The sequence below is a fragment of the Cynara cardunculus genome (assembly GCF_001531365.2).
Source record: "Cynara cardunculus var. scolymus isolate 2C chromosome LG 8, CcrdV1, whole genome shotgun sequence".
Classification (NCBI taxonomy): Eukaryota; Viridiplantae; Streptophyta; class Magnoliopsida; order Asterales; family Asteraceae; genus Cynara; species Cynara cardunculus.
The window spans coordinates 20,608,947-20,624,214 of record NC_037535.1 but is presented as its reverse complement, the minus strand read 5'-3'; the positions used below and the strand labels follow the sequence as shown (position 1 = coordinate 20,624,214).

Below are 15,268 nucleotides of genomic sequence, written 5' to 3'. Positions count from 1 at the left end.
GGTGGCGATGTTTGATGGGTCGAAAACCCTCCACCCGTGTCAAGATGGAAATGAGTAGAAAGAAGAGGATCACGAAAACCGCATTTGAAACCATAACCACATTCTTCATCATCTTCAGTACTACTTTTTAACTCTTGATATATGTTGATAATGTTAAGGGGTCATTCTCATATATACATATATATACATATACGTATGTATATATATATATATATATGTATATGCATACACATGTTTGTGTGTGTTGTTTGTTTTTGGGGGAAGGGGGGCTGAATGAGACTGGAAGGAAGGCACGTACGTAAGTAAGATACGAGTTTTGGGAAAATAGAAGTTTGAAGAGGTATAATATGCCATCATTTGAAAGTTTATGATTCAAGGTCAGACACAAATTAAATGATTAGGAAGAATTTGGTGGGAAGAATTTGGTGGGCATGTTTTTTAGTAGACAAGTTTACGTCATCATCATATATAAAGATGCATTAAAGTGGGAATACGATGAAATAAAATAAAATGAAAACGGTAAATCATATGTGATTTTACTTTACATTTAAGTGTAAAATCATATGTGATTACTGCTAAATCGTCCGCACACCTTTACGTTGATCATGTTCTATAATTACACGTGATTTGACATCTCTTGTTCTCTTATTTTGATCATGTTTTTGCTTGATATTATATATATATATATATATATATATATATATATATATATATATAACCGTTAATTTATTTTATAAACATTTTATTGAGGTCGTCAAATGTACATAATCAAATTTAAAGGTTGAAATAGGTAATTCTTCTATGTAAACTCTTAATATGAATTAAAAATAAGAACAATCTCGTGTTAGCAATTGACCGATCTTGTTAATGGCATCGTTAAAGCTCAACCAAAATAGACTCGTTTTCTATTCCTAATTAAATTCGTTGAAAATCATATGTAACGTGTATACTTTTTAATACATTAAAAATGACATTAAATTCCTAATTAGGTTAAATTATATTTCGGTTATGGTGCTGAAGTAAGATTATGAAGAAAAAAATGACTGTTTATGGCATGTGGTGAGCAATGAGGCGTATCGGTATATAAAAACAACTAAACAAAATACCTCTAACTTTGTATTAAGGACTTCTAATAAAAGATTGTTTTTATTTTAAAATGTGTTTATATATATATATATATAGAGAGAGAGAGAGAGAGAGAGAGAGAGAGAGATGGTAATCATTTGAGAAGTAGAGAAGTGACCATAGCCCTTCATTTGGTCAAGATTTGCGACTTTGAGTGTGAAGCACTGGATAATTCCTCATATAGTATGCAGAAGATAGAGGGTAGTTTCATATATTTTACAAATAGGCGGCAAAACAAGTGCATATGTGAACTCATTTATATGTGAACCCGTGTAATTCACATATGAACTACTTAAATGATTTACATATGAACCTGTGTGATTCACATATGATCTAATTATTTGATTCACTTATGAATTAATTAAGTGATTCATGTATGAACTAATTAACTGATTCACATATGAACTATGGGTTCAGTATGCACTTATGGGTTCACATATGAACTTGTCTGCCACATATTTATAAAAGTTACGAAAATACCCCTCTATTTTTCGCTTGACCGATCTTGACCGTGTGAAGATTTAGGATCACTTTTTTACTTGTCAAATACTTTCCTTTCTTTCCAAAACGCACCACTCCCTTCTAATATGAGATCTTTAACATCTCGGTATCCCCCACCTGGAATTTGTGTAACATCTCAAGATCATATTTGCATATAAACATATATTTCCATATATCATGAAATATAATTCATACAAGTGATCCTACTAATTACAAAAGCTACATTACAAAGTAGTACCAACTTTTTCCAAAAAGGTCTCTATATAATCCTTAAATACATAACAAGTATTCAGATACAAAAGAAGAATATGCTAGCCCAATATCCCATACAAGCATACATATAATACTTCACAATTTTCCTTTCCCCTTAACCTCTGATTGAACACGACCTGTAATGCACATTTTCAAAATACAAAATGAGGGTTAGACCTTGAGGTCTAGTGAGAAATCTCTTTGATGCTATTACAGGGTGAGTAATCACCAAATCACATTTATGAACTCATATTTGTAATAATACCAAATATGCATCATTTTGATATAACGAACCTCATTTACCGCATCAAATATCCAAATAATTTGATAAACATTTCTGAGTAAACTTATCACATCATATAGATAATTATATAATTTTCTCGCATCACATGAGTGAGACAACCCCATTTCCTCGTGATGTGCATTGATTATTCGATGTATAAAATATTTCCTAATTTTTAGTTAGTTTACTTTCTCTTATCCCAACGTTGAGTCTTTTTTATTACATTATTTTCCATTTGTTTATATTTGGAGCTAAATTAAGTAATTAGCTTGTCTTTGCACCATTAGAGTAGAAAATCCTTAAACTTGAAAGCATAATGTTCTCTGCTGCAGCATTCAACAACATTGAATTTTCATGAGGTGGCCTTTTGGGAAGTGCTTAAGGATTCAACTGCCAATTTAGTAAGAAGACAAATTATTGTTAATCCGTTGGTTAAGAACCATTGCAGTTGGGATGAAGGACTTTGATGGTTGCTTTTACTTTTGATGTGATACTCTCTTTTTAGACTTTTGTCCCCCTTTTAGGAACATTTGATTTTCCAAGGCTTTTGTCTTTTTGTTGGGAACTTTTGTATAAATATGACCCTTAGTTGCTCATAAGAATCATCCAAAAAATCAATTCTTAAACTGATCTCCTATCTAAACTTTGAAGCAATTTAAGTTTTGACATTACTTTTAAGTTTGTTATTTACTTTCCGTTATTTATTTTTCGTCATTTACTTTCCACTCTTTACATTAAGTCGTTTACTTTCTGTAATTTATATTTATGTCTTTAATTTCTGTTATTTATTTTCTTTGTCATTTACTTTTCGTTATGAGTACCTAATTCCGTTAGCTTGGGTGTGAGACAAAATGTGAGATTTTAAACCGAAGGAAAGTGGACGTTGTTTTGCAATAATAACGTTCCACTATTTCATTCAAGTTTTATAAAAATCAATGACACTTCTTGATAAGTTGATTATTTTGAAAGTGTTAAAGTGTCATGGTCTTAGAGATAAGCCACTGAATGCACGTCAACTTGAATAATATGAGAGGTAGACTTGAGAAAGTTGTCGACAAGGAAACTTGTCATTTATATCTTTCAAACTAATTAATTCTCGACAGGCTGGTCACTTGTTAAAGTGTTGAAGTGCGGTAGATTCAGAGATGAACTACCTAGAACACACGCCAACTTGAATGATATGAGAATCGGCTCGAGAGAGTGATTTTTAACAAAGAGATTTGTTTATCCATATATTTTGAGGACACCATTCGTCACTATCCCTGGTCCTGATACCACATATATATATGGGTTGAAAGCTATAATATAATGCAATGATGGAAGTCCGAGAGGAATACCCTCAAAATAGATTGTGGAACTAGTTATGCCTAATTGCTTGTTGTAGCATCCCTACAACATTGTACGCTGGAATTTGTATTTATGTCTCACCAAAAGTTTACACCCATGCTACCTTTATTTATTATGTTATTTGCAATTATTAACTCAAAACCAATCAGAGTCTTCAAATTCGCCATATGAAGCTAGTTTTTCAACTCGATATCCTACAACTTAAGATACCTATCCCTGTGGAATACGATACTTGGTTCTTACCATTTTATTACTTGAAAACGATAGTGTTGACACGTGTATACTTGCATATGTTACCACTTAGTGTTATAGAGATACAATATCTATATCCCATCAACAATCTTTAGATCATTAACCAAAGTACTAATACTACCGCGCAACGTGAGGTTTCCACACTAGTATATCAACAGAGTAAAATTCGTTGTATTCTTCAATTCTCACCACCTCTTTCTCCCGTCTCTATCTCTCTCTCTCTCTAAAACTTTATATGCTCTCTAAAAATTCTCCTAATTTATTAAGTGAATCGAGATAACAACTATATATTCAGAATCCACTCTTTGAACCCTTCTTAAAGGTATAAATTTCTTTCGTTTCTATCAGGGTGTTTATGTTAGGATATTTAAGGTTGGTTTATAATTGGGTATATGATTAGTATATGAATTAGTATATTACAATTTGTGGTTAAATACATGTTTTGGAATGACTGAATTAGCTAAAATAATGTTGAAAGAAAAAAGGGTAAATTATGGATTCAATATAGTTAGATTAGGTATATAAGATTAACAGCACACTAAGTGTCTGATTTTTGAGTTGATGATAAATGTATTATTTGGTTTGTAATCGACTTTGTGTACCCGACAATCCTGAACTCAAAGAAGCAGTTTTGAGTGAAGCCCATAATTCATTGTTCTCGATTCATCCCGGATCCAGTAAGATGTATCGAGATCTAAAACAGTATTTTTGGTGGAACAGTATGAAATGAGATACAGCAGAATACGTGGAAAAATGTCTTTCTTGCCAGAAAGGGAAGATTGAACATCAACGAGCTAGCGGATTGTTACAACCATTAGAGATTCCAGTTTGGAAATGGGAGCATATCTCTATGTATTTTGTGACAGGACTGCCAAAACTCAAAGACGACATGATGCTATATGGGTAGTGGTTGACCGTTTGACAAAATCGGCTCATTTTCTACCTATATAGGAGATGTACCATGTTAGTAAATTGTCCGATCTATTCCAGCGGGAAATCATGAGATTGCATGGCACGCTAGTTTCTATCACATCAGACCGAGATCTGCGATTCACTTCTCGATTCTGGAAAAGTCTTCACTAGGCTTGGGGTACACGATTGCCTATGAGTTCATCTTTTCATCCACGAACAGATGGCCAGATTGGATGAATTATTCAAACTTTAGAATATATGTTGCGGGCTTGTGCTCTTGAGTGTTTTGGTGGTTGGGACGAGTTTCTATATCTTGTGGAGTTCGCGTATAATAATAGTTGGCAAGCTAGTATCAACATGGCCCCGTACGAAACGTTATACGATCGGAGATGTAGAACACCTATATGTTGGAATGAAGTAGGGGAACAAGCTATCAAATGACCCGAACTTGTCTGGATTACTACTGAACAAGTCGAGATCGCAAGACAGAAAATGAAAGAGGCTCAATCTCGGCAGAAAAGTTATGTTGACAAGCATCGAAAACATTTAGAGTTCCAAACGGGAGATCATATCTTCCTAAAGTTTTACTGTTACGAGGTATTCGCAAAGTCGGAATCAAAGGTAAACTCAGTCCAAGATATATCAGACCCTTCGAAATAGTTGAGCGAGTTGGAGATGTGGCGTATCGCCTAGCCTTACCGCCTCAATTATTATTCGAGTACACACTTCCAGTTCAGAAAACATCCACACGCACACTAGCAGCGAGAAATCATGTTTTATAACCAATTATCAATGAATAAAGACTCCCAGCATGAGTAATAAAACATTGAACACATTTCATCTTAAGACCAACTATCTTTGGTATGTAAGGTAAGAGAAAACTCACCTGGAGTTCAATCCTAGTCACACACCCCTTAGGCTAGGATTTCACCAACCAAACACTTGAATTAGGCCATTCAAATGATGGGTTAATACCTCAATTATACCTTCAATACACTACTCTTAATCTCCCAAAAGTGATGACTCAAGATGCCGCTCCAAACAACTCAATGGCATTTTCTCAATTTAACAAATCCACCTGAAACAAAGATACCAATTCTCTAGGGATTTTGGTTTTAATCAAGCAATTTACCATGGAATAACAAGCAATACTCCAAAGTCAAAGATGAACTGGACTTAGAATGGATCTCCAACCATGAAATCGTGATCCTAACTAAGAAATCAATCCAAACATGAAGAACCCTAAACTCCCAAAATGTAAACTCACGATGGATGAAGTAACATAAATGGATGAGGTTCTTACTAGAAATGAAGACTCAAACCTTGCTATCCTTCACTCTCCAAGAGATTTCTTCCCTCCACCACTTCCTCCTTCCAAGCGATCGCAAACACACATATAATGATTTTTGAGTCGATTCCCAAATGAGTAGGAAATGTAGACTCATCTTTTTTTTTTTCTTTTTTCAATTTACAATTTAAACCCTTGCAATTAAGGTCACATTTCCATATCTCCCTTCAACTTCATTTAAATGCTAAATAACTGAACTTGGGTTATTACATAGGTGGTGTTAGAGTCGGGAACCGGACTGGTACGCCATCGAGGATGTTGGGATCCCAATGGAGGTGAATTGTAAGATTTCACATTGGTTGGGAAGGGAAACAAAAGTTGTCTTATAAGGGCTTGATATCTCCTCTATTAGACGCGCTTTAAACTGAGTCAAGATGTGTAGAGAAAGCAGACGATATTTTATACTGTTAGTCTTGAATGTTACAAATATAAATATTATATACTTTGAAAAGACATTAAATTGAAGCTTCTAGATGTTTTAACTAAGAATACAAATATCAAGTTCAATAAAACAAGTAAAACTCTTAAAAATGATCATGTTTTGCATAAATCTATTAAATCCCAAATTTGAACTTATCCCATACAGCTATACACTTTATGGTAATCATTTAGTAATTTAGGGAAAGTAATCTACTTTTAGCTACATTTTGAAATTCATACAACTTATTATCTTGACAAATTTATAAATTGGAAAATTTGGTAGGTTAATCATGAGCATGTTGTTACCAACCCAATATAATCAAGTTATTTAATGATACCTATTATGGTAAATGGGTACATAATACGTTTATCTGTTCTAATAAATATTTAATGAGATTTTTAAGTTCGTAACAACAGTTGTTATGCTGATGTTTGGTAATCATAAACTAGATTTTTTTTAAGTATCGAAAACAGAAAATCAAAATTCAAAATATAAAAAAATTTACATTTAAGTATAACAGTTTCTTTATTTTAGAGATTACAACATTAATACAACCAAATAAAATATGATTGCTCTCTCTCTCTCTCTCTTTTTTTTTTTTTAGGGGCCGTTTGTTAATTGTTGAATGATTTAGTGCAAAATGATTAAGTGGTCAGAATGATTAAGAGATTCTCATGATATAGTACAAAATGAAATATAATTTGTTAATTTGGTAATTGTGTACAATGAAATTAGGGTTCTTAATGGTTAAAGAAGTTTTAGGATACAAAACATTCAGAGAGTTTTAGAACCATTAAGAATCAGACTTTTTTTTGCCAAACAAGATCCACCTCTTAACGATTCAGATGTTGTCTTTTAATTGAACTATTAAGAGGTAAACACAACCCCTTGAGTAATCATTTTTGAAGAGTTTTCCATATTTAAATAATTAGTTAAAATCCTTAACATCTTTATTTAAATAAGGAGGTTGCTATTCATACTCCTTCTATTAAGGGGGTGTTTGGAATTGCTTATAAAAATAACTTGTTGACTTATTTCGATGTGACACCAGTAATAAACACTTTAAGTGTTTGGATAAACAACTTATACCGATACCAACTCGATACTAAGAAGTTTTTGAAGAAGTTAAACTCTTCTGACTTATAATAAGTTGATAAGTTCTTTTTTTATAAAAAAACATAAGTTATTTCAAATAATCAATCTCAAACACACCTAAATTTCTTATCCTCTCTCACATACTCTCTTTCCTCTTTTTAAGTTAGTGGATTTTATTTTAAAATTTACATGTTTTACCCTTTTTGTTATTTAACTATTTTATTATATGTCCCTTACTTTTTTTATTTTCCATTTAACATAATTATCATATAACATATATAAACTTATATTAATTAAAATACATTAAAGTAATACGTTTTTTTTTACAAATTACATTATTATAATAGCCTCGTCATATCTATAAAATGAGTTTAATATTGAATATTTTTAAAAATTAATTATGATTATTAATATTATAAATATTTTTTTTACAATTTCTAATACATACGCTTCAATACTTAAATACCATAAACGAGCCCAATTGGTCCTATATAAATATACAATAAATTACATTTTTCAGTTAATTACTTATTGATTAATCTATATATATATTAAAGGAAGAACCAAGAGTATTGAGGTGGCATCATGAGAATTGAGTATTGAGGTGTTGGTGAATTGTGGTTGAGTTTGAGATATCCCACATTGGTGAAGAGTTGAAATTTTTGTACAAAATGAAGTGTATAAGAAAGATGAATTGGATGTTTTTGTGTCAAATATGAGGTTTGGCTCATAGAGTTGTCTTTATTTGGATGACCCTTTTGAAATCTATAACCATAGTTGGAAACCAATCAAACCAAATGGTAGAAATTATAGTGCAAAATTAATTATATTATAGTATTATATCTTTTATATATATATATATATATATATATATATATATATAACCATGGTTGGAAACCAATCAAACCAAATGATGTATTATTGTTGAGTTTTAGTTGTCCCACATTGATGAAAAGTTAAAAAAATTTGAACAAATTAAAGTGTATAAGAAAGGTGGATGACTATCTTTGAAATCTATATCATGTTTGCAAATATAAAACCAACTAAATGGTAAAAATTATAGTGCAAATATAAAAGTAAAACCAACTAAATGGTAAAAATTATAGTGCAAATATAAAAGTGAAACCAATGATGATAATTTGACAACATGAGGTAGTTATTTATCTGTCTTCTTGATGTTAATACTATCAAGATTTGACACACCCCTTTAATTMCAATTCACATATTATAGAATGTTACGATAAAGTGTAATATTTTTGTCARTTTWATATCTGATATGTGGGTCATCGACCCCACTTGATATTAATTTTATTTTTTATGAGGAAAAATCCATTATCTTAGCTTGATGATGTGGTTCTTCATGCATCGTATTGGACTTCCACTATTGTTGCTATAACTTACGCACTCTAATTTTCCCTAGAAATATTATAGAACGTTTCTTCTTCGTAACTTCAAAAATGAGATTTCAATTAAATTTGTTATAAAATTAAAATCGTGATTTTGTCACCTTAAATAAGATTTCAATTAAAACTGTGACTTCTAATTAGACAAACTACTAACATTAGTCAAACATTTATAGAGTACTTTGAAACACGATTCTCAAGCATAGTTAGATAACTTAAATTAGCATATGGTTCTAAGATTGTTGTCAAATCCTCTTAAAAACTTTTAATGTACTCACATTTGTCTATAAAATTTTAGAAGAGTACTTCAAATTTAGTCTATAACATTCCTTTTGAAGATGATATTATCACTACCGCGCAACGCGCGGTTAGAAAACTAGTTAATATAAAGAGGGTAATTACTTATTGATTAATAAATTACATTTAAATATTCATCAAAATGATAAAATCAATTATGTATTAAATATTTTCTACATGAGTAGTTAAGGTCATGATTAATGTGATATCATAAATCGAACAAACTTGACTGTTGAATGTTGAAATTTTCTTTTATATCTTCATAAATACAAATGAGTTCCGTCAAATTAAATTTATATTTAAGAAAAGATAAAAAGATGACATCATGCAACGACATAAATTGAATTTTACTTGGTTAAACGTATCTGAGATTCCAACATTCAAAAAAATACGTCATTTAATAACATACCTTTTCTTTTCTTTTTATTAAAGAAATATAATTTTATATGCTTGCAGTAGCAGAAAAAGAATAGATCACAAGATGGTTAAATTTGGTAACCTAAAAAATGGCAAAAATGATGTAAAAATTTAGTAATGATTTATAAGCATTTTTTTATAGGAACTTCAAGGTAGCGTTTCGTATGCAGACGTGATTGGACGTGACTGGACAACACAAGAGTATGTCTGGTGTTTGGTACGACTAGGACTGGACGGGACATAACTAGACAAGCTACCTCCAAGAGTTATTTGATGATTTTAAATTTTATATAATAGTTATAGTTAACACAAATAAAGTAAATAATTAAAAATTTTAATTTATAAATATTTGTACACAATTTTATATAAATGAATACATACATATATAATGGTACCAAATTTGAATGAAAAATTTGATATAATTGATAGTAACAGTGGTGGAGGTGGTGGTGACCAACGGTAGTAGTGGTTATGGAGATAGAGGCAGTGGTGGTAGGTGGACAGCGGTGGTGATAGAGGACATGAAGACGGTGGATTGTGGTGGTGTTGGCGGTAGTTGTGGTTGATGTAGTGAATATAGTTGTGGTGGTGGTTATAAACTTATTGATTTTGTTAAGGGAATACGATACATTTAATTAATCAATTTATTATAAACTTACTGATTTTGTTAAGTATTTATTTTTGTACTATGAAATTAAACAATTATGATTTTTAAAAACATAAATAAAAAACAAAAACGTTAAACATACGATTACAGAAACGGGAGCTGAAAATGGAGTGGTCAACAAATAAACTCCAAAAAGTTCTAAGTCAACAGACCACGCCAAATTTGACAATTTTGTTACTTAAAATTTTATTTTGAAATTTATATGTTGTTTTATTTAATTTTTCATAAATGAAATTAATACTGATCTTTTTATTTTTGAAAAAAAATAAGGTACTTATTTTTAATATAATTAAGAGCATATTTAACAAATATATTCTATATATTTTTTATATTTGGAGATTTATTTATTTTCTCCTTTTTAGAGAAGAGTTTAACATAATTATCTTTTTTTTAATCTTTAAAATTTCTAAAACACGATAGTGGTTGAAAATCCTCTAATATAATATAATCAACCGGTACTTATCAAATCTAATCTTAAAAACGATATCTTGACTGTTTTGAAAGACAATGACTTAGGGTCGTTTACTAAACATTTATCCGGATAAGCGCTTACCAAGTAACATTACCTCACTGGTAAGTGAGGACGACAACTCTTACCATGTTAAATGCTTACCGGATAAATTATTATATACTATGTCGTTTTTGTGAACTAAAATCTTAACAGATAAGTAAATAATAGTGTTAAATTTTGCCGGTAAACACATACTGGGTAAGTGTTTGATAAACGGCCCCTTAGTTGTTTTATAGTTTATAAGTTAAAGATGATCGTTTGTTTGTGGGTTTTGAAGTTTGGCTGCGTATGGATTGACTTTGTGTAGGTGTTTGAAGATAATAAATTTGAATTTTTGGTATAAATGGTCAAAATTATTAGTCTATTAATATAGTTAATTATAATAAGATTATAATTTTTGAAATTCCGCATGCTATAGTATAAACTAATAAAGGGCTCCTTTGGATGGGTGTTGAAAATTAAGCTTGGACCAACGTAAGTTTAATGGCGGGTTTGGATAAACATGACCTGATGACCCATAAATTAAATGGATGAAAAATAGAAAAATTAATTAAAATAGCTATTTTAATCATGCGATTTTATCTATTAGTTATTTCTTTCCCATTTTTATGAAAATAGTCAAAGATTTGTAATTGTGGATCCAGTTAAACGATAAAATAAAAAATTACATTTTATACCCATATCCGCAATATATCACCTCCGCAATTGCGGACCTGCCCCTAGTCAAAATGAGTGAGATTATGTTTCTTGTAGTCAAAAGATGCACCATGATGTGCAATTCACATCAAAGCTTGCAAAATCCATCTGAAAAAACCTGCAAGATTCGTCTAAAGAAGTTCACATCAAAGCTTGCAAGATTTGTCTTCAGATCAATCGCAACTGATGGGCCCAAACACCACAATCTCCAAGGGGAGTTCTGTTGTGGTACATCGCCGACGTAAACCCATATGTGAACTCTCGGCTACACCGTACAAGACTCTGGCCATCAAAATAAGTAAAAAAACACAGCAACACATCGACGAATTTGTTCATCATGCCTCCAAAGGACTTTTCATATGATGGGCATCGGTAGCTATCTTATACAATCATCTCCATCCTCTCCAGGTTGAAATCTCCAACCACCCAATGTTTAGAATCGATGCACACGGGGAGAAAGACCTAAAATATTAGAGTCTCAAGCAAATAATAAATAACACTACACTATCATGAGTTAATTAAATAAATGTAAACTTATTTCCATGCATGTTCTAGATGTATCATATTGGAAAATCATCCATCTCCCTATTGGCTTGCATATAGACGTAGTCTGGGCCTTGGTCGTCGATCAAGAACTCCCAGAAATTGCCTATCATAACCGTCGATGTAGCTAATGGCGAACGTGACACTAGGATCATTCATACACAGGCATCGATGTGCTATTAACAAAACAAAAAATGTTAGACATCTATTAGATATATCTTCAATTATAATAGTAATATTGAAACTAAACTTTAATTCTAACCGAGCTCAGCAACCGCCCATCACCCTCCAAGCCCAGTAGTAATCCCTACCAACTCTTATTTACAGGAAGAACTGGTGAGCACCTAACGACAGTATTGTGCTCTAGTAGTAGTCGCCGATGTGAGAGAAGTAGAAGTATAAGCATGACGACGAGTTTGTACTTTTAGTGGTCGTCAAGTAGGAGTGGTAGTAGGTAGGATCCAAAAGGAGATGATATGTCTTCCTGACATCTTCTTACATGTTGGCCTCTGTTGGACCTTAGCCGGTGGTGATATCTAAGTGCAGTGCTAATCGAAGTACTGAACATGCTAGCCCCACCATATGATGAGTCTGATGGGGCCGATACACCGGTAGACGATAGCTAGAATACATCGAACATTGATCCTGTATGACTTGAGAAATCGTGAGTCATCGACCCTGCAAATTAAGATTGGTCATTTGCTGTAGATTTTCAGAAGAATAAATAAAATTAATCAAAGAGTAGTAATGACGTATAGGTTGAGTGTAGGGGCACGGTGTAACGTACGACGGAGCTAACCCCATATAACCTAGCATACTGTAAGTCATTGGTTGGGGTACATGGAACGATGACCCTGATGGTGAAAAAGCCTACAAATTGGGATTGGTCATTATTAGATTTCCAAAGAATAGAGAAAATATTGGTCAACTTTCAATACATTTTCAGTACTAATAATTTATAGGTTGTGTGTGGTGGGCCGATGTAGATCTGAAAATCATAAATCAGAACATTGTAGATTTGAACCCATGTGACACATCGGACTGTTGACCACCCTGCATTTAATAAAAGTACGCAAAGATTTATCAAAAACAAACATCATGGCCGATCAATTAAGTTAAACACTTACTTAGAAAGACATGGATTGGTGGCAAAGGTCCTCGACGGTTTTCATGTGCCTCTCCATCTCCACATGAATAGGGTAGTGAATCTCCTTGTAGCCATAGTAGTTGAGATCCTCGAAAACTCATCCCATCTCAACGCATACGGGTTCGGATGTGGCATCTGATGATGGTAGGAAGGCGTCATATAGAAAGAAGGGGCTCATATCCCTAGGTGAGCCCTAGATGATGTTGGGGGCCCAAGTCATCGTAATGGTCTAACGTGACCTCTGTGGAAGACCGACATTAGAAGAGGAGACCTATGGCACCCATGGCTTTCACGAGGGTCTAGGCCTCTTTGACGGTCGTCGACCCTTGCTCTCGAAATATTGGTGGCTCTTAATATACCACGGTGACTCTCCTCAACAGGGAATGCTACAAGGCCGTCGTATGGCATACTCTCATCCTAATATATTGAAAACATATGACATTACAATTTTATGATTAACTTAGTAAATAATATTTAAGTATTCAAATTGGAAAAAAAAATCTTACTGCAATCACACAAAAGAAATCAAGGTAATGAGCCCTAGTGAGGATCACACTCCTCTCCCAACAAATTGCCTTAGAAAACCTGTCTGTGTAGGTAAAAATACGTACAGGCGACGGAAAACATCTCCAAGATGCATCTATGGAATTATACAACCAAACAAGTATTTTAAGTTAAAAAGGAAACCAACTTCAAATGTATAAATATTTAATTGATAGTATTTAACTAACCTTGAAGGCATATAAAATCCCATCATGGTCATCTTTGCTTTCTGGTTGATGCATTTTTCGATGACATCATTCATTTTCCTAAGGTGGGTGCCCAGATATAGGATCCTCATGGAAACTGGTTCCAAACCCTAACATCCTCTATGGCGCTGATCAATGTGTCACTAACAAGCTAATGCTTTTGACTGCTGAGAAAATCCACCTCCACCATCATCAACAAACCGAGTCGAATAACATCGTCGTGCGATAGGCCCTTTAGGTGGCCAAACTGCCTATCCACGACAGAAATCTTCAAATGGTTAAGATCCCGTGGTGAAAGTCTCGCTTTGGTTGGAAACACCCTACATATGAAAAAGTCATCTCGTAGGGTAGGAAGGCTGGTCTATGGTCAGAAACAAAGCCCTTTCAAAAGACAACTCCTACCGGTAGTAGAGATCGTGCCCAACAATATCGAACCACATCTCGTCTTCCCTTCCATTCTCAAGGAAGACTTGTCTTTGGAGGAACATGTGGATCAACATAGGATCTCCTACATAGTGATACAATCAATTGTTATGATTACAGGGACCAAATCAGTAAGAACATAAGTACATGGACCAAATATGTAATTACAGTTCCAAATATGTACTTATTGTAATTACATGACCAAATATGTAATTAGTCTAATTATAAGGACCTAATTTGTAACTAATCTAATTGTAGGGACCTAAATTGTAACTATACGTAGAGGGACCAAATCTCTAATTATTTTAAGTACATAAACCAAATCTGTAACTATTCTAAGTAGCAGGACCAAATCTATTATTTTTATAATCATAAGGACCTAATTTGTAACTAATCTAATTACAAAAAATGTATACCACCACTGATAAACACCAGAATAGGCGATATTCACTGGGCCAAGAGCAACCCCTTGTAACTATTCTAAGTAGAGGGACTAAATCTATAATTAGTCTAATTACAAGGACCTAATTTGTAACTAATCTAAGTAGAAGGACCAAATATGTGATTAGTATGATTATAGGTACCTAATTTGCAACTAATCTAATTATAAGGACCTTATATGTAATTACTCTAAATGACTACATTTGTAACTATTCTAAGTAGAGGGACCAAACCTATAATTATTTTAAGTACATAGACCAAATCTATAACTATTCTAAGTAGAGGGACCAAATATGTAATTAGTATAATTATAACGACCTAATCTGTAACTAATCTAATTAAAAGGACCTGATCTGTAACTACTCTAAAAATTGGGACGAAATATGTTATTATATTAAGTACAAGGACCAAATATGTAGTACTCTAAATTAAGGGACT

The 15,268-nt window shown here is 32.6% G+C and overlaps 1 non-coding gene across 1 annotated transcript; it reads left to right on the top strand.

Annotated features, from left to right (window-relative positions):
* The first annotated feature begins 8,758 nt into the window (after positions 1-8,758).
* LOC112517519 lies at positions 8,759-8,946 on the top strand. Its single transcript, XR_003069713.1, has one exon. It is a non-coding gene; the product is annotated as a U2 spliceosomal RNA (small nuclear RNA).
* Positions 8,947-15,268: the final 6,322 nt, after the last annotated feature.